General features: G+C 44.3%; 1 protein-coding gene and 20 non-coding genes across 21 annotated transcripts in view; 3 read left to right on the top strand and 18 right to left on the bottom strand.

The window, feature by feature from the left end:
• The window catches only part of LOC130222028 (NLR family CARD domain-containing protein 3-like), a 503,712-nt gene that overhangs the window by 406,026 nt on the left and 70,484 nt on the right, over window positions 1–27,202 (top strand).
• Window positions 508–580, bottom strand: trnaf-gaa (transfer RNA phenylalanine (anticodon GAA)). The gene has a single exon. It is a non-coding gene; the product is annotated as a tRNA-Phe (tRNA).
• On the bottom strand, window positions 669–742 carry trnai-aau (transfer RNA isoleucine (anticodon AAU)). The gene has a single exon. It is a non-coding gene; the product is annotated as a tRNA-Ile (tRNA).
• trnaq-cug (transfer RNA glutamine (anticodon CUG)) lies at window positions 852–923 on the bottom strand. Its single transcript has one exon. It is a non-coding gene; the product is annotated as a tRNA-Gln (tRNA).
• Window positions 2,560–2,632, bottom strand: trnaf-gaa (transfer RNA phenylalanine (anticodon GAA)). Its single transcript has one exon. It is a non-coding gene; the product is annotated as a tRNA-Phe (tRNA).
• On the bottom strand, window positions 2,904–2,975 carry trnaq-cug (transfer RNA glutamine (anticodon CUG)). Its single transcript has one exon. It is a non-coding gene; the product is annotated as a tRNA-Gln (tRNA).
• trnaf-gaa (transfer RNA phenylalanine (anticodon GAA)) lies at window positions 4,614–4,686 on the bottom strand. Its single transcript has one exon. It is a non-coding gene; the product is annotated as a tRNA-Phe (tRNA).
• Window positions 4,775–4,848, bottom strand: trnai-aau (transfer RNA isoleucine (anticodon AAU)). The gene has a single exon. It is a non-coding gene; the product is annotated as a tRNA-Ile (tRNA).
• Window positions 5,428–5,500, bottom strand: trnaf-gaa (transfer RNA phenylalanine (anticodon GAA)). Its single transcript has one exon. It is a non-coding gene; the product is annotated as a tRNA-Phe (tRNA).
• On the bottom strand, window positions 5,589–5,662 carry trnai-aau (transfer RNA isoleucine (anticodon AAU)). Its single transcript has one exon. It is a non-coding gene; the product is annotated as a tRNA-Ile (tRNA).
• trnaq-cug (transfer RNA glutamine (anticodon CUG)) lies at window positions 5,772–5,843 on the bottom strand. Its single transcript has one exon. It is a non-coding gene; the product is annotated as a tRNA-Gln (tRNA).
• trnaf-gaa (transfer RNA phenylalanine (anticodon GAA)) lies at window positions 7,483–7,555 on the bottom strand. The gene has a single exon. It is a non-coding gene; the product is annotated as a tRNA-Phe (tRNA).
• trnaq-cug (transfer RNA glutamine (anticodon CUG)) lies at window positions 7,827–7,898 on the bottom strand. The gene has a single exon. It is a non-coding gene; the product is annotated as a tRNA-Gln (tRNA).
• On the bottom strand, window positions 9,536–9,608 carry trnaf-gaa (transfer RNA phenylalanine (anticodon GAA)). The gene has a single exon. It is a non-coding gene; the product is annotated as a tRNA-Phe (tRNA).
• Window positions 9,880–9,951, bottom strand: trnaq-cug (transfer RNA glutamine (anticodon CUG)). The gene has a single exon. It is a non-coding gene; the product is annotated as a tRNA-Gln (tRNA).
• trnae-cuc (transfer RNA glutamic acid (anticodon CUC)) lies at window positions 22,009–22,080 on the top strand. Its single transcript has one exon. It is a non-coding gene; the product is annotated as a tRNA-Glu (tRNA).
• Window positions 22,175–22,261, bottom strand: trnay-gua (transfer RNA tyrosine (anticodon GUA)). The gene is given in 2 exon segments: window positions 22,175–22,210; window positions 22,225–22,261. It is a non-coding gene; the product is annotated as a tRNA-Tyr (tRNA).
• trnae-cuc (transfer RNA glutamic acid (anticodon CUC)) lies at window positions 23,810–23,881 on the top strand. The gene has a single exon. It is a non-coding gene; the product is annotated as a tRNA-Glu (tRNA).
• trnay-gua (transfer RNA tyrosine (anticodon GUA)) lies at window positions 23,976–24,062 on the bottom strand. Its single transcript is given in 2 exon segments — window positions 23,976–24,011; window positions 24,026–24,062. It is a non-coding gene; the product is annotated as a tRNA-Tyr (tRNA).
• On the bottom strand, window positions 24,890–24,962 carry trnar-acg (transfer RNA arginine (anticodon ACG)). Its single transcript has one exon. It is a non-coding gene; the product is annotated as a tRNA-Arg (tRNA).
• LOC130224268 (U4 spliceosomal RNA) lies at window positions 26,242–26,382 on the bottom strand. Its single transcript, XR_008837335.1, has one exon. It is a non-coding gene; the product is annotated as a U4 spliceosomal RNA (small nuclear RNA).

The following is a 27,202-nucleotide window of genomic DNA, read 5'->3' on the forward strand; positions in this document are numbered from 1 at the left end:
ATTATTTTTTCTTTTTCGACCACGTCTAAAATGTTCAATTTTGACTGTGAAAAGGGGAATTAGCTTAAATGGTAGAACGGTCGCTTAGCATGCATGAGAGAGGTAGCTGGATCGATGCCCGCATTATCCACTTCTGTTTTCATGCCTTTCACACTGGCTTTTATTGCAAAGCTGGTTGCACCTGGAGCGTTTAGAGCGAATTTCCTTACGTCAGCTTTGCTGGTTCTGTATAGTACTAATCATTGCAATCCTTCAGAAGCCCTATCAAGTCACAGTTTTCTTTTATTCAATGGCGCGTCCGCAGTGGGAAATCAAAGCACTAAATATATAGCAGAGTGCTGTCAATTAGGCCATAGGAATCATCACCAGAAGCGATGTGACCACCTGGGAGAAAGATAGCGTTTTGGTCAAATTGAAGCAGGTGGACTTAAGGGTGAAGCGGCCAGGCTTTTTGGGTGACTTTCATTCAACTGACCCTGTGCCCAAAACAGAACAACAACATCGCTTTGCCGAAACCCGGGATCGAACCAGGGACCTTTAGATCTTCAGTCTAACTTTCTCCCAACTGAGCTATTTCGGCTGCCATGACACAACTTTCCTGCAGCAGGGATGTCTGTGAGACCAAGCTGAGCCCTTAAGTGCATCTGAGGCATAAGAGAGTAAAAATTTGGCCAGTACGGGTATCGAACCCGCGACCTTGGCGTTATTAGCACCACGCTCTAACCAACTGAGCTAACCGGCCGTTTTCTTACCAGTGTGCTGGAAAACCCAGAGTTAGTGTCATTCTTTGGCCTTCAAGGGAACAGGATGCTATTTTAACTTTTTTTGTGCGCTGCTGGCAAAATAAAAACAGGTCCCACCGAGATTTGAACTCGGATCACTGGATTCAGAGTCCAGAGTGCTAACCATTACACCATGGAACCTTAAGATGATATAGAGCTGCTGCCCGACATGAAGATGATGAATTGAAAAAATGGCCTTGCAGGAAAGTAGCCGAAGGTCCATCCAAGGCAAGGCCAATGTGCATTGATTTCTGAGTAACTCGTCATTCGGCATGCAGGGCTCCTCACACATTTACTGGAGCAGGACTAGGTAGGGCCTTCAAAAGAAAAGCACGCTATTCTAGGCAATTTGACGACTAAATGGCAGGCAGGGCAAAGAAGCCACCACAGAACAGATGTGATCTTATTTTTTCTTTTTTGACCACGTCTAAAATGTTCAATTTGGCTTGTGAAAAGGGGAATTAGCTCAAATGGTAGAGCGCTCGCTTAGCATGTGAGAGGTAGCGGGATCGATGCCCGCATTCTCCACTTGTGTTTTCATGCCTTTCACAGTGGCTTTTATTGCAAAGCTGGTTGCACCTGGAGGGTTTAGAGCGAATTTCCTTACGTCAGCTTTGCCGGTTCTGTGTAGTACTAATCATTGCAATCCTTCAGAAGCCCTATCAAGTCACAGTTTTCTTTTATTCAATGGCGCGTCCGCAGTGGGAAATCAAAGCACTAAATATATAGCAGAGTGCTGTCGATTAGCCCATAGGAATCATCACCAGAAGCGATGTGACCACCTGGGAGAAAGATAGCGTTTTGGTCAAATGGAAGCAGGTGGACTTGAGGGTGAAGCAGCTGGACTTGAGGGTCCTAGAAAACCCATAGTAACTGTTATTCTCTGGCCTTCAAGGGAATAGAATGCTATTTTAGCTTTTTTGTGCTGTGCTGGCAAAAAAAAACAGGTCCCATCTAGATTTGAATTTAGATCGCTGGATGCAGAGTGCTATCCATTACATTATGGAACCTCAAGATGGTGTAGAGCTGCTGCCCGAGATGAAGATGATGAATTAAAAAACTGGCCTTGCAGGAAAGTAGCGGAAGGTCCATCCAAGGCAAGGCCAATGTGCATTGATTTCTGAGTAACTCGTCATTCGGCATGCAGGGCTCCTCACACATTTACTGGAACATTACTAGGTAGGGCTTTCAAAAGAAAAGCACGCCATTCTAGGCAATTTGACGACTAAATGGCAGGCAGGCAAAGAAGCCACCACAGAACAGATGTGATATTATTTTTTCTTTTTCGACCACGTCTAAAATGTTCAATTTTGACTGTGAAAAGGGGAATTAGCTTAAATGGTAGAACGGTCGCTTAGCATGCATGAGAGAGGTAGCTGGATCGATGCCCGCATTATCCACTTCTGTTTTCATGCCTTTCACACTGGCTTTTATTGCAAAGCTGGTTGCACCTGGAGCGTTTAGAGCGAATTTCCTTACGTCAGCTTTGCTGGTTCTGTATAGTACTAATCATTGCAATCCTTCAGAAGCCCTATCAAGTCACAGTTTTCTTTTATTCAATGGCGCGTCCGCAGTGGGAAATCAAAGCACTAAATATATAGCAGAGTGCTGTCAATTAGGCCATAGGAATCATCACCAGAAGCGATGTGACCACCTGGGAGAAAGATAGCGTTTTGGTCAAATGGAAGCAGGTGGACTTAAGGGTGAAGCGGCCAGGCTTTTTGGGTGACTTTCATTCAACTGACCCTGTGCCCAAAACAGAACAACAACATTGCTTTGCCGAAACCCGGGATCGAACCAGGGACCTTTAGATCTTCAGTCTAACGCTCTCCCAACTGAGCTATTTCGGCTGCCATGACACAGCTTTCCTGCAGCAGGGATGTCTGTGAGACCAAGCTGAGCCCTTAAGTGCATCTGAGGCATAAGAGAGTAAAAATTTGGCCAGTACGGGTATCGAACCCACGACCTTGTCGTTATTAGCACCACGCTCTAACTAACTGAGCTAAACTGCCGTTTTCTTACCAGTGTGCTGGAAAACCCAGAGTTAGTGTCATTCTTTGGCCTTCAAGGGAACAGGATGCTATTTTAACTTTTTTTGTGCGCTGCTGGCAAAATAAAAACAGGTCCCACCGAGATTTGAACTCGGATCACTGGATTCAGAGCCCAGAGTGCTAACCATTACACCATGGAAACTTAAGATGATATAGAGCTGCTGCCCGACATGAAGATGATGAATTAAAAAATGGCCTTGCAGGAAAGTAGCAGAAGGTCCATCCAAGGCAAGGCCAATGTGCATTGATTTCTGAGTAACTCGTCATTCGGCATGCAGGGCTCCTCACACATTTACTGGAGCAGGACTAGGTAGGGCCTTCAAAAGAAAAGCACGCTATTCTAGGCAATTTGACGGCTAAATGGCAGGCAGGGCAAAGAAGCCACCACAGAACAGATGTGATCTTATTTTTTCTTTTTTGACCACGTCTAAAATGTTCAATTTGGCTTGTGAAAAGGGGAATTAGCTCAAATGGTAGAGCGCTCGCTTAGCATGTGAGAGGTAGCGGGATCGATGCCCGCATTCTCCACTTGTGTTTTCATGCCTTTCACAGTGGCTTTTATTGCAAAGCTGGTTGCTCCTGGAGGGTTTAGAGCGAATTTCCTTACGTCAGCTTTGCTGGTTCTGTATAGTACTAATCATTGCAATCCTTCAGAAGCCCTATCAAGTCACAGTTTTCTTTTATTCAATGGCGCGTCCTGCAGTGGGAAATCAAAGCACTAAATATATAGCAGAGTGCTGTCGATTAGCCCATAGGAATCATCACCAGAAGCGATGTGACCACCTGGGAGAAAGATAGCGTTTTGGTCAAATGGAAGCAGGTGGACTTGAGGGTGAAGCAGCTGGACTTGAGGGTCCTAGAAAACCCATAGTAACTGTTATTCTCTGGCCTTCAAGGGAATAGAATGCTATTTTAGCTTTTTTGTGCTGTGCTGGCAAAAAAAAAACAGGTCCCATCTAGATTTGAATTTAGATCGCTGGATGCAGAGTGCTATCCATTACATTATGGAACCTCAAGATGGTGTAGAGCTGCTGCCCGAGATGAAGATGATGAATTAAAAAACTGGCCTTGCAGGAAAGTAGCGGAAGGTCCATCCAAGGCAAGGCCAATGTGCATTGATTTCTGAGTAACTCGTCATTCGGCATGCAGGGCTCCTCACACATTTACTGGAGCATTACTAGGTAGGGCTTTCAAAAGAAAAGCACGCCATTCTAGGCAATTTGACGACTAAATGGCAGGCAGGGCAAAGAAGCCACCACAGAACAGATGTGATATTATTTTTTCTTTTTCGACCACGTCTAAAATGTTCAATTTTGACTTTGAAAAGGGGAATTAGCTTAAATGGTAGAACGGTCGCTTAGCATGCATGAGAGAGGTAGCTGGATCGATGCCCGCATTATCCACTTCTGTTTTCATGCCTTTCACACTGGCTTTTATTGCAAAGCTGGTTGCACCTGGAGCGTTTAGAGCGAATTTCCTTACGTCAGCTTTGCTGGTTCTGTATAGTACTAATCATTGCAATCCTTCAGAAGCCCTATCAAGTCACAGTTTTCTTTTATTCGATGGCGCGTCCGCAGTGGGAAATCAAAGCACTAAATATATAGCAGAGTGCTGTCGATTAGGCCATAGGAATCATCACCAGAAGCGATGTGACCACCTGGGAGAAAGATAGCGTTTTGGTCAAATGGAAGCAGGTGGACTTAAGGGTGAAGCGGCCAGGCTTTTTGGGTGACTTTCATTCAACTGACCCTGTGCCCAAAACAGAACAACAACATTGCTTTGCCTAAACCCGGGATCGAACCAGGGACCTTTAGATCTTCAGTCTAACGCTCTCCCAACTGAGCTATTTCGGCTGCCATGACACAGCTTTCCTGCAGCAGGGATGTCTGTGAGACCAAGCTGAGCCCTTAAGTGCATCTGAGGCATAAGAGAGTAAAAATTTGGCCAGTACGGGTATCGAGCCCGTGACCTTGGCGTTATTAGCACCACCCTCTAACCAACTGAGCTAACCAGCCGTTTTCTTACCAGTGTGCTGGAAAACCCAGAGTTAGTGTCATTCTTTGGCCTTCAAGGGAACAGGATGTACTGGAGCAGGACTAGGTAGGGCCTTCAAAAGAAAAGCACGCTATTCTAGGCAATTTGACGACTAAATGGCAGGCAGGGCAAAGAAGCCACCACAGAACAGATGTGATCTTATTTTTTCTTTTTTACCACGTCTAAAATGTTTAATTTGGCTTGTGAAAAGGGGAATTAGCTCAAATGGTAGAACGGTCGCTTAGCATGCATGAGAGAGGTAGCTGGATCGATGCCCGCATTATCCACTTCTGTTTTCATGCCTTTCACACTGGCTTTTATTGCAAAGCTGGTTGCACCTGTAGGGTTTAGAGCGAATTTCCTTACGTCAGCTTTGCCGGTTCTGTATAGTACTAATCATTGCAATCCTTCAGAAGCCCTATCAAGTAACAGTTTTCTTTTATTCGATGGCGCGTTTTATTCGATCACCAGCAGGTGGACTTAAGGGTGAAGCGGCTAGGCTTTTTGGGTGACTTTCATTCAACTGACCCTGTGCCCAAAACAGAACAACAACATCGCTTTGCCGAAACCCGGGATCGAACCAGGGACCTTTAGATCTTCAGTCTAACTTTCTCCCAACTGAGCTATTTCGGCTGCCATGACACAACTTTCCTGCAGCAGGGATGTCTGTGAGACCAAGCTGAGCCCTTAAGTGCATCTGAGGCATAAGAGAGTAAAAATTTGGCCAGTACGGGTATCGAACCCGCGACCTTGGCGTTATTAGCACCACGCTCTAACCAACTGAGCTAACCGGCCGTTTTCTTACCAGTGTGCTGGAAAACCCAGAGTTAGTGTCATTCTTTGGCCTTCAAGGGAACAGGATGCTATTTTAACTTTTTTTGTGCGCTGCTGGCAAAATAAAAACAGGTCCCACCGAGATTTGAACTCGGATCACTGGATTCAGAGTCCAGAGTGCTAACCATTACACCATGGAACCTTAAGATGATATAGAGCTGCTGCCCGACATGAAGATGATGAATTGAAAAAATGGCCTTGCAGGAAAGTAGCCGAAGGTCCATCCAAGGCAAGGCCAATGTGCATTGATTTCTGAGTAACTCGTCATTCGGCATGCAGGGCTCCTCACACATTTACTGGAGCAGGACTAGGTAGGGCCTTCAAAAGAAAAGCACGCTATTCTAGGCAATTTGACGACTAAATGGCAGGCAGGGCAAAGAAGCCACCACTGAACAGATGTGATCTTATTTTTTCTTTTTTGACCACGTCTAAAATGTTCAATTTGGCTTGTGAAAAGGGGAATTAGCTCAAATGGTAGAGCGCTCGCTTAGCATGTGAGAGGAAGCGGGATCGATGCCCGCATTCTCCACTTGTGTTTTCATGCCTTTCACAGTGGCTTTTATTGCAAAGCTGGTTGCACCTGGAGGGTTTAGAGCGAATTTCCTTACGTCAGCTTTGCCGGTTCTGTGTAGTACTAATCATTGCAATCCTTCAGAAGCCCTATCAAGTCACAGTTTTCTTTTATTCAATGGCGCGTCCGCAGTGGGAAATCAAAGCACTAAATATATAGCAGAGTGCTGTCGATTAGCCCATAGGAATCATCACCAGAAGCGATGTGACCACCTGGGAGAAAGATAGCGTTTTGGTCAAATGGAAGCAGGTGGACTTGAGGGTGAAGCAGCTGGACTTGAGGGTCCTAGAAAACCCATAGTAACTGTTATTCTCTGGCCTTCAAGGGAATAGAATGCTATTTTAGCTTTTTTGTGCTGTGCTGGCAAAAAAAAAACAGGTCCCATCTAGATTTGAATTTAGATCGCTGGATGCAGAGTGCTATCCATTACATTATGGAACCTCAAGATGGTGTAGAGCTGCTGCCCGAGATGAAGATGATGAATTAAAAAACTGGCCTTGCAGGAAAGTAGCGGAAGGTCCATCCAAGGCAAGGCCAATGTGCATTGATTTCTGAGTAACTCGTCATTCGGCATGCAGGGCTCCTCACACATTTACTGGAAGCATTACTAGGTAGGGCTTTCAAAAGAAAAGCACGCCATTCTAGGCAATTTGACGACTAAATGGCAGGCAGGGCAAAGAAGCCACCACAGAACAGATGTGATATTATTTTTTCTTTTTCGACCACGTCTAAAATGTTCAATTTTGACTGTGAAAAGGGGAATTAGCTTAAATGGTAGAACGGTCGCTTAGCATGCATGAGAGAGGTAGCTGGATCGATGCCCGCATTATCCACTTCTGTTTTCATGCCTTTCACACTGGCTTTTATTGCAAAGCTGGTTGCACCTGGAGCGTTTAGAGCGAATTTCCTTACGTCAGCTTTGCTGGTTCTGTATAGTACTAATCATTGCAATCCTTCAGAAGCCCTATCAAGTCACAGTTTTCTTTTATTCAATGGCGCGTCCGCAGTGGGAAATCAAAGCACTAAATATATAGCAGAGTGCTGTCAATTAGGCCATAGGAATCATCACCAGAAGCGATGTGACCACCTGGGAGAAAGATAGCGTTTTGGTCAAATGGAAGCAGGTGGACTTAAGGGTGAAGCGGCCAGGCTTTTTGGGTGACTTTCATTCAACTGACCCTGTGCCCAAAACAGAACAACAACATTGCTTTGCCTAGACCCGGGATCGAACCAGGGACCTTTAGATCTTCAGTCTAACGCTCTCCCAACTGAGCTATTTCGGCTGCCATGACACAGCTTTCCTGCAGCAGGGATGTCTGTGAGACCAAGCTGAGCCCTTAAGTGCATCTGAGGCATAAGAGAGTAAAAATTTGGCCAGTACGGGTATCGAACCCACGACCTTGTCGTTATTAGCACCACGCTCTAACTAACTGAGCTAAACTGCCGTTTTCTTACCAGTGTGCTGGAAAACCCAGAGTTAGTGTCATTCTTTGGCCTTCAAGGGAACAGGATGCTATTTTAACTTTTTTTGTGCGCTGCTGGCAAAATAAAAACAGGTCCCACCGAGATTTGAACTCGGATCACTGGATTCAGAGTCCAGAGTGCTAACCATTACACCATGGAAACTTAAGATGATATAGAGCTGCTGCCCGACATGAAGATGATGAATTAAAAAAATGGCCTTGCAGGAAAGTAGCAGAAGGTCCATCCAAGGCAAGGCCAATGTGCATTGATTTCTGAGTAACTCGTCATTCGGCATGCAGGGCTCCTCACACATTTACTGGAGCAGGACTAGGTAGGGCCTTCAAAAGAAAAGCACGCTATTCTAGGCAATTTGACGACTAAATGGCAGGCAGGGCAAAGAAGCCACCACAGAACAGATGTGATCTTATTTTTTCTTTTTTGACCACGTCTAAAATGTTCAATTTGGCTTGTGAAAAGGGGAATTAGCTCAAATGGTAGAGCGCTCGCTTAGCATGTGAGAGGTAGCGGGATCGATGCCCGCATTCTCCACTTGTGTTTTCATGCCTTTCACAGTGGCTTTTATTGCAAAGCTGGTTGCTCCTGGAGGGTTTAGAGCGAATTTCCTTACGTCAGCTTTGCTGGTTCTGTATAGTACTAATCATTGCAATCCTTCAGAAGCCCTATCAAGTCACAGTTTTCTTTTATTCAATGGCGCGTCTGCAGTGGGAAATCAAAGCACTAAATATATAGCAGAGTGCTGTCGATTAGCCCATAGGAATCATCACCAGAAGCGATGTGACCACCTGGGAGAAAGATAGCGTTTTGGTCAAATGGAAGCAGGTGGACTTGAGGGTGAAGCAGCTGGACTTGAGGGTCCTAGAAAACCCATAGTAACTGTTATTCTCTGGCCTTCAAGGGAATAGAATGCTATTTTAGCTTTTTTGTGCGGTGCTGGCAAAAAAAAACAGGTCCCATCTAGATTTGAATTTAGATCGCTGGATGCAGAGTGCTATCCATTACATTATGGAACCTCAAGATGGTGTAGAGCTGCTGCCCGAGATGAAGATGATGAATTAAAAAACTGGCCTTGCAGGAAAGTAGCGGAAGGTCCATCCAAGGCAAGGCCAATGTGCATTGATTTCTGAGTAACTCGTCATTCGGCATGCAGGGCTCCTCACACATTTACTGGAGCATTACTAGGTAGGGCCTTCAAAAGAAAAGCACGCCATTCTAGGCAATTTGACGACTAAATGGCAGGCAGGGCAAAGAAGCCACCACAGAACAGATGTGATATTATTTTTTCTTTTTCGACCACGTCTAAAATGTTCAATTTTGACTGTGAAAAGGGGAATTAGCTTAAATGGTAGAACGGTCGCTTAGCATGCATGAGAGAGGTAGCTGGATCGATGCCCGCATTATCCACTTCTGTTTTCATGCCTTTCACACTGGCTTTTATTGCAAAGCTGGTTGCACCTGGAGCGTTTAGAGCGAATTTCCTTACGTCAGCTTTGCTGGTTCTGTATAGTACTAATCATTGCAATCCTTCAGAAGCCCTATCAAGTCACAGTTTTCTTTTATTCAATGGCGCGTCCGCAGTGGGAAATCAAAGCACTAAATATATAGCAGAGTGCTGTCAATTAGGCCATAGGAATCATCACCAGAAGCGATGTGACCACCTGGGAGAAAGATAGCGTTTTGGTCAAATGGAAGCAGGTGGACTTAAGGGTGAAGCGGCCAGGCTTTTTGGGTGACTTTCATTCAACTGACCCTGTGCCCAAAACAGAACAACAACATTGCTTTGCCTAAACCCGGGATCGAACCAGGGACCTTTAGATCTTCAGTCTAACGCTCTCCCAACTGAGCTATTTCGGCTGCCATGACACAGCTTTCCTGCAGCAGGGATGTCTGTGAGACCAAGCTGAGCCCTTAAGTGCATCTGAGGCATAAGAGAGTAAAAATTTGGCCAGTACGGGTATCGAACCCGCGACCTTGGCGTTATTAGCACCACGCTCTAACTAACTGAGCTAAACTGCCGTTTTCTTACCAGTGTGCTGGAAAACCCAGAGTTAGTGTCATTCTTTGGCCTTCAAGGGAACAGGATGCTATTTTAACTTTTTTTGTGCGTTGCTGGCAAAATAAAAACAGGTCCCACCGAGATTTGAACTCGGATCACTGGATTCAGAGTCCAGAGTGCTAACCATTACACCATGGAACCTTAAGATGATATAGAGCTGCTGCCCGACATGAAGATGATGAATTAAAAAAATGGCCTTGCAGGAAAGTAGCAGAAGGTCCATCCAAGGCAAGGCCAATGTGCATTGATTTCTGAGTAACTCGTCATTCGGCATGCAGGGCTCCTCACACATTTACTGGAGCAGGACTAGGTAGGGCCTTCAAAAGAAAAGCACGCTATTCTAGGCAATTTGACGACTAAATGGCAGGCAGGGCAAAGAAGCCACCACAGAACAGATTCATTCATTCTGCTTAATGACGTGCCCCCCCAAAAAAAATTTAAAATAAACAAAACAATATGATGTCTTTTGACTGCATTCTTTAATAACTACATTACACAATACTTGTACTTTTACTTTCAGTACTTGAGTAGTAAATTTTGAAATAAACTACTTGCAATACTTAAGTACAAAAAATGTTGAATACTTTAGTACTTCCACTTAAGTATGGTGCTTAAAGAGCACTTTTACTTCTACTCAAGTCACTTTTTGATAGAGTACTTGTACTTTTACTTAAGTCTGGGTCTCTAGTACTTTATACATCTCTGCTAAGGTGTTGCTAGGCGGTTGCTAAGGTGTTGCTAGGCTGTTGTTAGGTGGTTGCTAAGGTGTTGCTAGGTGGTTGCTAGGCGGTTGCTAGGCGGTTGCTAAGGTGTTGCTAGGTGGTTGCTAGGCGGTTGCTAAGGTGTTGCTAGGTGGTTGCTAGGCGGTTGCTAACGTGTTGCTGGGTGGTTGCTATGTGGTTGCTAAGGTGTTGCTAGGTGGTTGCTATGCAGTTGCTAAGGTGTTGCTAGGCGGTTGCTAAGTTTTTGCTAGGTGGTTGCTAAGGTGTTGCTAGGTGGTTGCTAGGCAGTTGCTAGGTGGTTGCTATGCGGTTGCTAAGGTGTTGCTAGGCGGTTGCTAAGGTGTTGCTAGGTGGTTGCTAGGGTGTTGCTAGGTGGTTGCTAAGTTGTTGCTAGGCTGTTGCTAAGGTGTTGCTAGGTGGTTGCTAGGCGGTTGCTGAGGTGTTGCTAGGTGGTTGCTAGGAGGTTGCTAAGGTGTTGCTAGGTGGTTGCTAGGCGGTTGCTAAGGTGTTGCTAGGTGGTGAATATGCGGTTGCTAAGGTGTTGCTAGGTGGTTTCTAGGCGGTTACAAAGGTGTTGCTAGGCGGTTGCTAAGGTGTTGCTAGGCTGTTGCTAGGTGGTTGCTAAGGTGTTGCTAGGTGGTTGCTAGGCGGTTGCTGAGGTGTTGCTAAGTGGTTGCTAGGCGGTTGCTAAGGTGTTGCTAGGCGGTTGCTAAGGTGTTGCTAGGTGGTTGCTAGGCGGTTGCTAAGGTGTTGCTGGGTGGTTGCTATGTGGTTGCTAAGGTGTTGCTAGGTGGTTGCTATGCAGTTGCTAAGGTGTTGCTAGGTGGTTGCTAGGGTGTTGCTAGGTGGTTGCTAAGATGTTGCTAGGCGGTTGCTAAGGTGTTGCTAGGTTGTTGCTATGCGGTTGCTAAGGTGTTGCTAGGTGGTTGCTAGGGTGTTGCTAGGTGGTTGCTAGGGTGTTGCTAGGTGGTTGCTAAGGTGTTGCTAGGCGGTTGCTAAGGTGTTGCTAGGTGGTTGCTAGGCAGTTGCTAAGGTGTTGCTAGGTGGTTGCTATGCGGTTGCTAAGGTGTTGCTAGGTGGTTGCTAGGGTGTTGCTAGGTGGTTGCTAAGATGTTGCTAGGCGGTTGCTAAGGTGTTGCTGGGTGGTTGCTATGCGGTTGCTAAGGTGTTGCTAGGCGGTTGCTAAGGTGTTGCTAGGTGGTTGCTAGGGTGTTGCTAGGTGGTTGCTAAGGTGTTGCTGGGCGGTTGCTAAGGTGTTGCTAGGTGGTTGCTAGGCAGTTGCTAAGGTGTTGCTAGGTGGTTGCTAAGATGTTGCTAGGCGGTTGCTAAGGTGGTTGCCAAGGTGTTGCTAAGTGGTTGCTAGGTGGTGGGTATGCGGTTGCTAAGGTGTTGCTAGGTGGTTTCTAGGCGGTTGCAAAGGTGTTGCTAGGCGGTTGCTAAGGTGTTGCTAGGCTGTTGCTAGGTGGTTGCTAAGGTGTTGCTAGGTGGTTTCTAGGCGGTTGCAAAGGTGTTGCTAGGCGGTTGCTAAGGTGTTGCTAGGCTGTTGCTAGGTGGTTGCTAAGGTGTTGCTAGGTGGTTGCTAGGCGGTTGCTGAGGTGTTGCTAGGTGGTTGCTAGGCGGTTGCTAAGGTGTTGCTAGGTGGTTGCTAAGGTGTTGCTGGGTGGTTGCTATGTGGTTGCTAAGGTGTTGCTAGGTGGTTGCTATGCAGTTGCTAAGGTGTTGCTAGGCGGTTGCTAAGGTGTTGCTGGGTGGTTGCTAAGGTGTTGCTAGGTGGTTGCTATGCAGTTGCTAAGGTGTTGCTAGGCGGTTGCTAAGTTGTTGCTAGGTGGTTGCTAAGGTGTTGCTAGGTGGTTGCTAGGCAGTTGCTAGGTGGTTGCTATGCGGTTGCTAAGGTGTTGCTAGGTGGTTGCTAGGGTGTTGCTAGGTGGTTGCTAAAATGTTGCTAGGCGGTTGCTAAGGTGTTGCTAGGTGGTTGCTATGCTGTTGCTAAGGTGTTGCTAGGTGGTTGCTAGGCGGTTGCTAAGGTGTTGCTAGGTGGTTGCTAAGGTGTTGCTAGGTGGTTGCTAAGATGTTGCTAGGCGGTTTCTAAGGTGGTTGCCAAGGTGTTGCTAAGTGGTTGCTAAGGTGTTGCTAGGTGGTGGGTATGCGGTTGCTAAGGTGTTGCTGGGTGGTTTCTAGGCGGTTGCAAAGGTGTTGCTAGGCGGTTGCTAAGGTGTTGCTAAGCTGTTGCTAGGTGGTTGCTAAGGTGTTGCTAGGTGGTTGCTAGGCAGTTGCTAGGTGGTTGCTATGCGGTTGCTAAGGTGTTGCTAGGTGGTTGCTAGGGTGTTGCTAGGTGGTTGCTAAAATGTTGCTAGGCGGTTGCTAAGGTGTTGCTAGGTGGTTGCTATGCGGTTGCTAAGGTGTTGCTAGGTGGTTGCTAGGCGGTTGCTAAGGTGTTGCTAGGTGGTTGCTAGGGTGTTGCTAGGTGGTTGCTAAGGTGTTGCTAGGTGGTTGCTAAGATGTTGCTAGGCGGTTGCTAAGGTGGTTGCCAAGGTGTTGCTAAGTGGTTGCTAAGGTGTTGCTAGGTGGTGGGTATGCGGTTGCTAAGGTGTTGCTGGGTGGTTTCTAGGCGGTTGCAAAGGTGTTGCTAGGCGGTTGCTAAGGTGTTGCTAAGCTGTTGCTAGGTGGTTGCTAAGGTGTTGCTAGGTGGTTGCTAAGGTGTTGCTAGGTGGTTGCTAGGCGGTTGCTAAGGTGTTGCTAGGTGGTTGCTAGGCAGTTGCTAAGGTGTTGCTAGGTGGTTGCTAAGGTGTTGCTAGGTGGTGGGTATGCGGTTGCTAAGGTGTTGCTAAGGTGGTTGCTAGGCAGTTGCTAGGCGGTTGCTAAGGTGTTGCTAGGTGGTTGCTAGGCGGTTGCTAAGGTGTTGCTATGTGGTTGCTAGGCGGTTGCTAAGGCGTTGCTAGGTGGTTGCTATGTGGTTACTAGGCAGTTGCTAAGGAGTTGCTAGGTGGTTGCTAGGCGGTTGCTAAGGCGTTCCTAGGTGGTTGCTAAGATGTTGCTAGGTGTTTGCTAAGGTATTGCTAGGCGGTTGCGCCAGGAGTCTTTTATCCTGGACCACTTTTGTTGTGTTTTTATACATTTTTGTGATGTTGGCTTCATCTTCGTCTGACAGTTTGTCAACACGACACAGACCAATATTTCTCGCACGATGACCATAATTAATCTTTGGATGTTTTCCCTGAATGCCTTGCCCGTTTGCTCTTCTCCCTTTGATGATTTTGTTTAGATGCCTTCCTCTTTCTCCCAACAGCAGCTGGAATGACCAGCTCCAATCCGTCATTGAAATCCATGACGTTAGCTTGACTCTGGAGCTTTTTTTGATTCTCTGACTGACAGACAGCTGTTGATCAGTGACGTAGCTTACGTGACTGACAGCTCGTCGACAGTATAAACAATTAAATGGTAAAGGTTTTTTGGTTAGTCTATTGAATCCTTTTTTTAAAAATGTATGTTTTTTGTTTTGATTTTATCTCTAAATCAATGAGCAAACTCGGAGCACTTCCCCAGCGGTGACTCTCTTCCCACGGGATGCTGAGCTCGCGCAGATTCCTGAACGATCTATATCCGTTATATCGCACTTTGTAAAGAAACTGGTCTGGCAGATATCGCGTTTTGTGAAAAAATACATTTTGTACTAGATCTAAAGTGTACATTCTTAAATGTTATTAATGGCAGCAATTCACACATTGAAGCCTAATATGAGTTTAATAATCTCAGTCACACTTTAAAATAAACTCTATTCCACCAACCTCTTCAAATATAAGATTTGGGATTATATACTAGATCTCATTTTAATGTTTTTATTCTTAATAAATGTTCAAAAAGATATACAAAGTAGGCCTTACATGCATAAACAAGTATGAAGTGCCAGGCCCGGCTCCACAGGGGGGCCCAATCAGAAGCTTGGCCCACCCTGGTCCCACATCAGATAACAATTTTTTGCGATGCATTTCATAACTGTGAAAGCAGCTTACGATGTGACCGTGAGCTTTAAAAACATGTTTCGGCAAACCAGAGTCATTTATAATCTTGATTAAAGTATTCTGTTTGAATCATTTTAAACCATTCAAGCTGCAGTAGATGAAGAGAACCTAATTCAGCATCGAGCTCAGATTTCTGTGCGCATCACACGTCTCAGCACGTATTACCAAGCGCACTTCCCTTTTATATAATTTCATGCAGTCGTAATTCATACAACAGAAAGTCTTAAAGAAAGCAAATAGTTCAGCAGCACTGAGTAGGATCATCGGGAGATGTGTTGGGTTCACTTAAATAAGAGAAAGAGCGAATATTAAGTTCACTATCTGTTAATGACACACAGAAATTGACAAATCAGTCAGTTTCAGTAGGGAAGTTCGTGCAAAGTGCAACATACAAAATTCAAACGCATGTAAAGCACTTTGTTGCAATTTGAGTCAAAATATCAATATTTGGATACATATCCACACATAATCTTGCTTTGGCTTTGCTCTCTTTAAACGAGATCTCTTCTCTTGACGCGTGCCGCTGCGTCCGTCACTGCATGTCCCTCACTTGTATAAACAATATCGAGAGGTTAGTAACTGAACTCATTTCAGTATCACTGACTCGATTAATTAAATAGGAAAGTCGTGTAAAGTGCTGTCTATTGGCGTGTTGTTCTTTCCCTCCTTTAAATCTCTCAAATTATTATATGCAATCTCTTCAGTTATTGGACTTTTTAACTGACAAGGGAAAAACATCAAAAACATATTCACTAGACGACTTAAACTGCTCCTGTTCACTGCTGTGTTTAAAGATAGTGTAATGCAATATTGAAAATTCAGGATTCAATAATGAATATACAGAATTCAAGATGTTCAGGTTGACACACACACAAAGATTTCTATGATAAAGCAGGCGAAACGCCATCTGTGCGTAAATGTTAACTAAATTCTGAAAAATGTTTGTGATAGGCTAAAGGCTCGTACACACCGGGCCGCTTATCGTTTGCGTTTATCGTCAACGTTTTTCAAGACGTTTTTCCGGATTTAAACCCAAGCGATTTGTGTGAAGCAGAAGAGTACGCAAAATCACTCCTTGACGTTAGATGGCGCTACACAACTTTAAGCTTCTGACACCCGCTTGTAACACAGAAGAAGAAGACAAAGTTGACACGCTTGTTGTTATGGATGGTTCAAACAGCAGCTCCAGCTCTAGCGATGAAGAAATGAATATTGTTTAAAGAGCAATAAGCAGCTTCACATTCTTATCGCCTCTGGGTGTCTTCTTCAATGTGCGCTCGCATTAACAGCTTTGCGCTTGAGCGCCTCCAAGTGCTGTTTACTGTAACTTCAGCAGCTCCGTGCATGTAAACAAAAGTGCCAACCTCATTGGTGGAGAAGGTTTTATCGCGCCGTGTCAAAACAAAAAACAAGCATGAGGCGTTTTTTTTTTAAAATAATGCTTTTAAGTCTGCCACTTTGCGCGTTGGTGTGCACGATCACATTGACGCCCTTTATTTGGTCACGAGGTGTTAAATGTTGACGGAAAACACGAGCAAAAAGCGTCCCGCTGTGCACGGGCCTTTAAAATGATCATGTATTAGCAATCTACCACTAACAAGTAGGCTAATATGCAAAGATCTGCTATTCAAACATTTGCTTATATTTATTAAAAATACTGATGACCATATTGGCTCTGGTGCATTAAATAATAATTCATAATAATATTAAGATTTTTTTTAAATCACAAAGTATAGAAAATGATATTTTTTGAAGGTATTATCTCAAAGCTGGAAATTCCAGCATCGCAACAACACTACAGTTACTGTAAACATTATTATATGCATTTAAAGCAATATGGGTGATTATATTGCATGTATATTTGATATTTCAGAATGTTGAAGAATAAAACTTTAAAAACAGCAATTATTTCCAGCATCTTAGTGAAAGCGTATTTAGCTTTTATAATTCAGATTTTGCCAAACATAAATGATTAAATGTTTTACTTTTAGGGAATAAAAAGTTTTTCTTCTATATTATTTGTCAACTCTGTTATGGATGAATTTAGTAATAAAAATATATCATAGCAAGAAAAATGATTATGGGTAGTTACTAAATTGTAACTGAATTGACAGTAATAATATTTAGTTTTAGTAAACTTTTTAGCCAAACATTCTACTTGAAGTGGAAAGATCATATGACACTAATGAAATCAGGATTAAAATATTTTGACAATTGTCCATTATGTAATTAATAAAATATTCAGTTTTCCTTTTGTAATTGGTGTAACAGTTTTGGCAGTTCATAGTTTATAAATGTAAAATTAAAATGATGCACAATGATACAAGATGGGAAAAATACACTGACTAATTAGGAGATTTTTTTCAGAATTCTGACGTTTTACAGGGATTTCTGAAAGTGATGAACGCATTTTTTTAATAATCAAAAATGTAATTTTTTTAAAAGCTGAGAAAAGGATGGCTCTAAATATACCTGCAACTATAGAATCACCCATAGAAATTCATGGAGAGCAACATGTTTTCTGGAGTTTTCTTGCAACAGCTGCAAACATCACTCTCTTACACACATACTCAATTCAATTCAATTCACCTTTATTTGTAAAGCACTTTTACAATGTAGATTGTGTCAAAGCAGCTTCACATACAAGATCATAGTAAATTGAAAGTGTAGTTCAGTTTTCAGTGTTTAAATTCAATTCGGTTTAGCTCAGTTCAGTGTGGTTTAATAATCACTACTGAGAGGTATTAAACTGGTATTGGTGAAGAACTATGCTTACTAATGGTTGGCTAGCTTTTAAAAATATGTGAAAAGGCACCATTCAGATGTAACAATTGTAATGATTTGGGAAATCAAGCATGTATTGTTATAGACACCTTTGCTTATTTGTCTTAAGAGATGTACGGCAGGTCCTGTTTATGTAATGCTTTAGGCTATCAAGTTGGTATTGGCATGAACAGCTATACCTGTTAACAGGTTTCTTATATGTAAAACAATTCTATCCAGTTAATGGTCTGGCCTATAAGGCATCTATTATTAAAGATAACTGCACATGATGATGATCCATTTATTTAAATGATTATGTGACACAAAGATTTAAATTCATTGTTGCAAACAAGTTACAGGAGTAAGTGCAGTTGTTGTTTTATGTGATGTCCACCACTGTAATTACACCATAGTGAAAAAGAAGTCTGAGAAATGCTGTAGTTGGTGTAGGTGTAACAGGTTAATCACATTAAAAGTTCTGCATTGTGTAGATATGAAAGTGAACTCTTGTCGTTGAATTACCTTGTATAAACTGTCTATACAATAATTTCACTTATGATATAATTATTTCCTAGTTCTAAATATATAGATGGATGACAGATTTGATAGTGGATAATACGACAAAGGTAAGACCAAAGCTTGAAATCGCACCATGTGAGAGCATGAGACGAATAGATGATCAAAAAATGACCTCTCTGGACATGAAATTTAAATATGGAGTAATTGCTTGCTTTTATTAACGTCTAATCATAATGTTTTATCCCGCCCCTTTTCGCAGTGCTGTACAACATAATTTCGCAAGCAAAAAACTCTGTATGACCGCAGCCTAACTTGCTTTCAGATTAACTCTGCCCAGCTGCTACTAGATATGAGCCTGCCTGAGACAGAGTGGGTGCATTTAGAAGCTGCTGTGCTGTGGAAGTTTCTGACTAGAAGTTACTTTCTTGATTAGTTTGTTACATGTTGCTTGATTTGTGCCCATAGCAACAAAAAAAAAACTCTTGTGTGTGTCTGTCTTGGTAACGTTTTAATGTGTTGTGATTTTTTTGTGCATTGGTTCAGCTGCATTGATTATTTTTGTCTATTAGGCTAGTTTCAATTGGATTTCAGAATGTCACTATGCAAATTGAGTGCATCTTCCCTCCTCCTGGTTAAGTGAGGAAGCTCTGGAAGTTGACAAAATCAAATAAACCCAACCTGGTCACAACGATGTTAACTGATTTGACATTGCTTGATATAAACCTTTCCTGTTGACTTGATTTTAGTTTGTGATCAACTCTGGAGCATACGCAGCTGAAAGTGTGACGTGCAGCAAACAGCCAATCTCACAAGCACACAAGTGCAGTAAACAGCCAATCATAAGACACATGAGAGAGTCAGTTTGACTCATTTTTCCAGAGTCAGTGCAATTCAGTTCTTTGTTGTAGATTATAGATATATCATAATATAAAATATAAGGAATCTGAATACATTTACAATCCAGAAATAAACACTGCTGATGCAGCAAATGTTTAAGACGGCAATTTAAAACATAATATCAGTGCAAATCAATCAACTTAAGTTAAAGATTTAGCTTCACAAACAGGTCAATACACAGTAAAATCTTTATATATTGAAGCAAAATTAGATGCATATTTAAATGTATATTTTCATATTAATTGATAATTCACACTAATTAAATGTATAACATTTAAATATAATACAATTAGTTATATTTCAGATAATATAAATCAATTATCACCGACAAAAGACCAATTTCATAATGTTTTTAGTGTAAAAGACTTTAATTTGAAGCAAAAAAATATGCTGGAGGACTGGATCAGATATATAGCACTTTACACCTGATTACCTCTGCAGATTATACACAACATTTCACAGCACCTGGAATGAACACAAATGAGTTTGAAGTTACAGTGTTTCTCATCCATTTGTGATTAATGTACAAACAATTATCTACAAAGGCCAAAAGTAGCAAACATATCCAGTATGGGATCGCTTTACTGTGTCAAAAGGAAAAGGTTTTGTCACAGGGTATCTTATATATGCTTTTGTGAATGTTTATGCATATTTGTATGCACAAACACAAGTTATAATTAGAGGGAAAAACATCTTTGTTACCTACCAGGTGAATAAGAGGCTATCAAGAAAGCTGAGGTGCTCACACATGTTCTGTTCAACTAAAAACCGAAGGAAAGAAAACAAAATTGGCACAAAAACAAGTTACATTTTGATAGTTAGAATCTATAGACCAGGGCTGTCCAAACTATGGGGGCCCGCGAGGTTTTTTATAAATATCAATAGAATTTGGCTTGCTATACAAAAATGAACATTCAATGAATGCATTATTCAATGAATAACCACCGGGTGTCGCTATCACATGCCTTCAATTAGGCAGCAGATCCTGTTATGAAGTAAAACAAACCGAACAAACCAAAGGAAACATAATTCAGGGCTTGACAGACTGCCCAATGGCCCGGGGTCAGTGTGCGAGACGCTTGGGCCAGTGTACAGAATGTTACTGGCCCAATCAGGCCAGTGCTGCCTTGTCACACAAGTTTGGCTGTGACTGTCTGTCAATTGCGTGTAAATACAATCTTAGGGTGCTTTCACACATAGACGTTTGTTTCGGAATCTGTCTTGTTTGCCCCGTTAGCGCAATTCGTTTGGCATATGTGAATTCAGCAATCTCGCTCGAATCCGCGCCAAATCAATCGGTCCGAGATCGCCTGAATGAGATGGTCTCTGCTCGATTAAGCCGATCGATTGTAGTGAGAAAACAAAACAATGCAACTAACGACCCAGGCTATCACAGTGTATTATGATTGTGTAATAGCCGTATATACGGCAATAAAAAGAGAGAATGAGTAAACCAAGACGTCATTCCTACCGGTAAATGTTGTTTAAATGCTGTGCTTTGTTATTATGGCAAGTTGTGGTGTCGATAGGATGCTCTCACAGCGCATGTGACAGTCCCTTCCTTTTCACCTCTATGGTGAACTTTGAGCTCTAACAACAAAGATATGTTCGAACTGCACAGGCATGAAAGCAGCTCTGAGCGCAAAAGACCTCCTTCGAGCCAGCGACCTAAGGATTAACAACAACCCACCTACAGTCCTCCGCTCCACCAACTGAGCTATCGAAGGCTTATGAGAGTTTTCCACAAGCCCACCCTCTTAAGGTTGCTGCAGTCCGACTGCTGGCCAAAAAGGGCAGAAGCAAAAACACTCGAGCCTTCCTATACCGGGAGTCCAAGCCGGGCCGCTGGGTGAAAACCAGGAATCCTGACCGCTAGACCATATGGGAACTATCACTTGTGAGGGCCGGTCTGCACAAACTTCAGTTCTTTCTGATCTCATACACAGTCTCATGGTTTCCGTAAGCTAGAATCTTCTGATCCATAGTCATAAGCGTTATCCTTTGTGCCACTGGCACTCTGTTCAGCACCTTGTTAGAACATTGTTTGAAACAAGGACAAGGCTCTGTCAACCTGGAGTTCAGTCACCACACATTCTGCTTTGTTTTTATGGCAAGAAGTTGTGTGGATGGGATGCTCTTACAGGATTCCTGACAGTCCCTCCATAGAAGACCTGAGATCCAGGGTCGGAGACTCTCTCCTCTCCAAGAGGAGGTTAAAAGCCATAGTTTATTTTATGCATGTTTTATCAAAGCACTTAGGTAATGCTGCAGCTCAGAGACTTACAAGAGGAAGAGATTACGCTGCAAGTTGGCTGGGTGACTTCAAAGTGGTATGGACTTTTGCAACAAGTAGGCTGGGTATACGATTGGTGTAACTGTAGTAGACGTTAATAAAAATCAGCAGTTGGGACAGCCTTTGAAACCAGGGGAGCACCCTACGGGCTCTGTGCTGGCGGCCCCAGAAACTCGATTCACTCCAGAGTGGAACTGAACAGCTCCAGTGGGGGGAAAGGCGACCGCCGTACACTGACTGACAGCAAAGCAAAGAGACCAAAGAGAGCCAGCCAGGAGTCGAACCTAGAATCTTCTGATCCGTAGTCAGACACATTATCCATTGCGCCACTGGCCCTGTCTGCTTAGGTTGTCATCGTTAGCTTGTTGCTTGTAATAAGGACACGGCTCTGTCAACACAGAGTTCATTCAACACATGCTGTGCTTTGTTATTATGGCAAGTTGTGGTGTCGATAGTATGCTCTCAAAGAGCATGTGACAGTCCCTCCCTAGAAGAACTGTGATCCAGGGTTTGAGACTTTCTCCTCGCCAGGAGGAGGTTACAAGCATTAGATTTATTTTTAACAGAGAAGCTGCAGCATACTTGCGTGGAGGCCCACAGTTAGGCTTGAGGGCAAAATTCTGCCAGCCTCCCCTGGTGGTCTACCGAAGGCTTACGAGAGCTTTCCACAAGCCCACCCTCTTAAGGTTGCTGTCTGCTTAGTTTGTCATCGTTAGCTTGTTGCTTGTAATAAGGACATGGCTCTGTCAACACGGAGTTCATTCAACACATGCTGTGCTTTGTTATTATGGCAAGTTGTGGTGTAGATAGTATGCTCTCACAGAGCATGTGACAGTCCCTCCCTAGAAGAACTGTGATCCAGGGTCTGAGACATTCTCCTCGCCAGGAGGAGGTTACTAACATTAGATTTATTTTTGACAGAGCAGCTGCGGCATACTTGCGTGGAGGCCCACAGTTAGGCTTGAGGGCAAAATTCTGCCAGCCTTCCCTGGTGGTCTAGTGGTTAGGATTCGGCGCTCTCACCGCCGCGGCCCGGGTTCGATTCCCGGTCAGGGAACTTCCTTTTCACCTCTATGGTGAACTTTGAGCTCTAGCGACAAAGATATTTTCGAACTGCACAGGTATGAAAGCAGCTCTGAGCGCAAAAGATCTCCTTCGAGCCGGAGTCGAACCAGCGACCTAAGGATTGCCAACAACCCACCTACAGTCCTCCGCTCTACCAACTGAGCTATCGAAGGCTTATGAGAGCTTTCCACAAGCCGACCCTCTTAAGGTTGCTACAGTCCGACTGCTGGCCAAAAAGGGCAGAAGCAAAAACGCTCAAGCCTTCCTATACCGGGAGTCCAAGCCGGGCCGCTGGGTGAAAACCAGGAATCCTGACCGCTAGACCATATGGGAGATTTCACTTGTGAGGGCCAGTCTGCTCAAACTTCAGTTCTTTCTGATCTCATATAGTCTCATGGTTTCCGTAAGCTAGAATCTTCTCATCCATAGTCATAAGCGTTATCCTTTGTGCCACTGGCACTCTGTTCAGCACCTTGTTAGAACATTGTTTGAAACAAGGACAAGGCTCTGTCAACCTGGAGTTCCGTCACCACACAGTCTGCTTTGTTTTTATGGCAAGAAGTTGTGTGGATGGGATGCTCTTACAGGATTCCTGACAGTCCCTCCATAGAAGACCTGAGATCCAGGGTCGGAGACTCTCTCCTCTCCAAGAGGAGGTTAAAAGCCATAGTTTATTTTATGCATGTTTTATCAAAGCACTTAGGTATTGCTGCAGCTCAGAGACTTACAAGAGGAAGAGATTACGCTGCAAGTTGGCTGGGTGACTTCAAAGTGGTATGGACTTTTGCAACAAGTAGGCTGGGTATACGATTGGTGTAGCTGTAGTAGACGTTAATAAAAATCAGCAGTTGGGACAGCCTTTGAAACCAGGGGAGCACCCCACGGGCTCTGTGCTGGCGGCCCCAGAAACTCGATTCACTCCAGAGTGGAACTGAACAGCTCCAGTGGGGGAAAGGCGACCGCCGTACACTGACTGACAGCAAAGCAAAAAGACCAAAGAGAGCCAGCCAGGAGTCGAACCTAGAATCTTCTGATCCGTAGTCAGACACATTATCCATTGCGCCACTGGCCCTGTCTGCTTAGGTTGTCATCGTTAGCTTGTTGCTTGTAATAAGGACACGGCTCTGTCAACACAGAGTTCATTCAACACATGCTGTGCTTTGTTATTATGGCAAGTTGTGGTGTCGATAGTATGCTCTCAAAGAGCATGTGACAGTCCCTCCCTAGAAGAACTGTGATCCAGGGTTTGAGACTTTCTCCTCGCCAGGAGGAGGTTACAAGCATTAGATTTATTTTTAACAGAGAAGCTGCAGCATACTTGCGTGGAGGCCCACAGTTAGGCTTGAGGGCAAAATTCTGCCAGCCTCCCCTGGTGGTCTACCGAAGGCTTACGAGAGCTTTCCACAAGCCCACCCTCTTAAGGTTGCTGTCTGCTTAGTTTGTCATCGTTAGCTTGTTGCTTGTAATAAGGACACGGCTCTGTCAACACGGAGTTCATTCAACACATGCTGTGCTTTGTTATTATGGCAAGTTGTGGTGTAGATAGTATGCTCTCACAGAGCATGTGACAGTCCCTCCCTAGAAGAACTGTGATCCAGGGTCTGAGACATTCTCCTCGCCAGGAGGAGGTTACAAACATTAGATTTATTTTTGACAGAGCAGCTGCGGCATACTTGCGTGGAGGCCCACAGTTAGGCTTGAGGGCAAAATTCTGCCAGCCTTCCCTGGTGGTCTAGTGGTTAGGATTCGGCGCTCTCACCGCCGCGGCCCGGGTTCGATTCCCGGTCAGGGAACTTCCTTTTCACCTCTATGGTGAACTTTGAGCTCTAGCGACAAAGATATTTTCGAACTGCACAGGTATGAAAGCAGCTCTGAGCGCAAAAGATCTCCTTCGAGCCGGAGTCGAACCAGCGACCTAAGGATTGCCAACAACCCACCTACAGTCCTCCGCTCTACCAACTGAGCTATCGAAGGCTTATGACTGCTTTCCACAAGCCGACCCTCTTAAGGTTGCTACAGTCCGACTGCTGGCCAAAAAGGGCAGAAGCAAAAACGCTCAAGCCTTCCTATACCGGGAGTCCAAGCCGGGCCGCTGGGTGAAAACCAGGAATCCTGACCGCTAGACCATATGGGAGATATCACTTGTGAGGGCCAGTCTGCACAAACTTCAGTTCTTTCTGATCTCATATAGTCTCATGGTTTCCGTAAGCTAGAATCTTCTCATCCATAGTCATAAGCGTTATTCTTTGTGCCACTGGCACTCTGTTCAGCACCTTGTTAGAACATTGTTTAAAACAAGGACAAGGCTCTGTCAACCTAGAGTTCCGTCACCACACAGTCTGCTTTGTTTTTATGGCAAGAGGTTGTGTGGATGGGATGCTCTTACAGGATTCCTGACAGTCCCTCCATAGAAGACCTGAGATCCAGGGTCGGAGACTCTCTCCTCTCCAAGAGGAGGTTAAAAGCCATAGTTTATTTTATGCATGTTTTATCAGAGCACTTAGGTATTGCTGCAGCTCAGAGACTTACAAGAGGAAGAGATTACGCTGCAAGTTGGCTGGGTGACTTCAAAGTGGTAGGGACTTTTGCAAAAAGTTGGCTGGATTTACGGTTGGTGTAGCTGTAGTAGACGTTAAGAAAAATCAGCAGTTGGGACAGCCTTTGAAACCAGGGGAGCACCCCACGGGCTCTGTGCTGGCGGCCCCAGAAACTCGATTCACTCCAGAGTGGAACTGAACAGCTCCAGCAGGGGGATAGGCAACCGCAGTGCACTGACTGACAGCAAAGCAAAAACACCAAAGCGAGCCAGCCAGGAGTCGAACCTAGAATCTTCTGATCCGTAGTCAGACGCGTTATCCATTGCGCCACTGGCCCTCTCAGCTTAGCTTGTCATCGTTAGCTTGTTGCTTGTAATAAGGACACGGCTCTGTCAACACGGAGTTCATTCAACACATGCTGTGCTTTGTTATTATGGCAAGTTGTGGTGTCGATAGTATGCTCTCACAGAGCATGTGACAGTCCCTCCCTAGAAGAACTGTGATCCAGGGTCTGAGACTTTCTCCTCGCCAGGAGGAGGTTACAAGCATTAGATTTATTTTTAACAGAGCAGCTGCAGCATACTTGCGTGGAGGCCCACAGTTAGGCTTCTGGCGATCTCAGGGATGAGTCGAAGATTGTTAATAAAACTGTCCGGAATATCCAATATCCAAAATCCTGTCGGGTGTACGACCCAAAGGCACTGCTGTTCTGCACGAACAGACCCGAAATGAGCAGGAATAATACTGCAAAATTGCAGAAACTGGAGAGACACTGAGCCTCGCGAACTGAACGCGCTGCCATCTTGTCTCTATATACACATATGTGCCACAGTCCAGCCTCCATCAGAAAAATGAGAACATATGTGACAAGGTGGCCGAGTGGTTAAGGCGATGGACTGCTAATTGGGTGTCCTCTGCACGTGTGCGTTCCAATCCCATTCCCGTTGCTCACATACTCTGGTATTTAAGAGAGCCTGGTGGTTCTGTGGAAGGTGTTTTACTCGCACCCTCTTAGCGTTTTGAAGGATGTTCCTGCAAAATGTAATGTCGTCTGTACCGAAAATAGCTGCAAATACATACCATAGTCCAGCCCCCATCTGGAAAGTACCTAAATGCATGACAAGGTGGTTGAGGTGATGGACTGCTAATCTATTGTTCTCTGGATGCATGGGTTCAAATCCCATCCTCATCGTTCATTTAAGAGAGCCCGGTGCTTCTGGGGAAGTTATCTTACTCACACCATCTTCAAGCTTCGAAGCATGTTATGGCAAAATGGAAAGTCATCTTACCGAACATAATTGCAGAAACATACATATACAAATATGTGCCGCAGTCCAGCCTCCATCAAAGAAGTAGAAGCACACATGATGAGGTGGCCGAGTAGTTAAGGTGATGCACTTCTAGTCCGTTGTGCACTGCATGTGTGGGTTTGAATCCCATCCTCGTCACTCATTTTTTCTGGTGTTTGAGAGAGCCCAGTGCTTCCGTGGAAGGTGTTTTACTCGCACCCTCTTAACCCTGGTTAATCCAGCCTGCTGCATGTTTAGGAGCTCAACAAAAGTTGCAACATGTTAAAGAGACAGAAACACAGCTTTCCTTTTCAACAGAACATTAAGCCTACTAAGAGGCTGACAAAAACTGCCAGAGCTGACTGTATTTCAAGTCATCTCAGCGAGGTATTGGGTAAAGTTTTCAACCAGCAATGATCAAGCCTCAGATAGACCTCATCGGTTATGATATTGCCTCTGCAAACGAATAACTATAACAGCTATAACTATAACTGTTCTGTGTACCAATCTGGACATGCAATGAACGCTTCCTTAATGTGCAAGTGGCTCAAATTCACTCATTTTGAGGCAGGAACCAGTGGACGTGCAACAATTTTAATTAAAAGGTAAACACAAAGCAACAGTCTCCATCCGGAGCTCCTCCATGGGACTCCACACTTGTAAACACCCGCTGCTTCACGCTCGTGTGGCTCTCACCTCCGCCCACACTCGTCAGCGCTACCAAGTCGACCAATCTCAGAGCTACGCGTACACATTACATTTTTTGAGAGGTGCACGTCAATGTCGCTGACGGCCACAGCGAGGTGCTATGCAACCACGTGTAGTCTGCGCCGTGGCATACGCGTGAGCTTGACGCCGAGGTATAAATCAGCCTTAACTCTGGGGCACTAATCAGAGCTACTGATAAAGCTCCTTATCACAACCTTTATCTTCTTTTCTGTAAGAACATCCATTCGAGTCCCAAAAGTTAATCCTTTCTCTAGCACAATGCTGTGCTTACACGTGACGAGGTGGCCGAGTGCTTAGGTTAGTATGTTGTACTCTGCAAGTTCTGGTTTAAATCCCATCCTCATGGTTTCACTGTTTTGAGAGAGGCAACTGCTTCTGTCTAAGGTTTCCTACTTGCACCTCTCAGCGTCTTAAAGGATGTTTTTGGCAAAATTGTATGTAATATTTAGCGAAAATAGCTGCAAAAACATACGTATATGCCAGAGTCCAGCCTCCATTAGGAGAGCACCTATGTGCGCAGCGAGGTGGCTGAGTGGTTAAGGCGATGGACTGCTAATCC

Source organism: Danio aesculapii, chromosome 4 (genome assembly GCF_903798145.1).
Source record: "Danio aesculapii chromosome 4, fDanAes4.1, whole genome shotgun sequence".
Taxonomy (NCBI): Eukaryota; Metazoa; Chordata; class Actinopteri; order Cypriniformes; family Danionidae; genus Danio; species Danio aesculapii.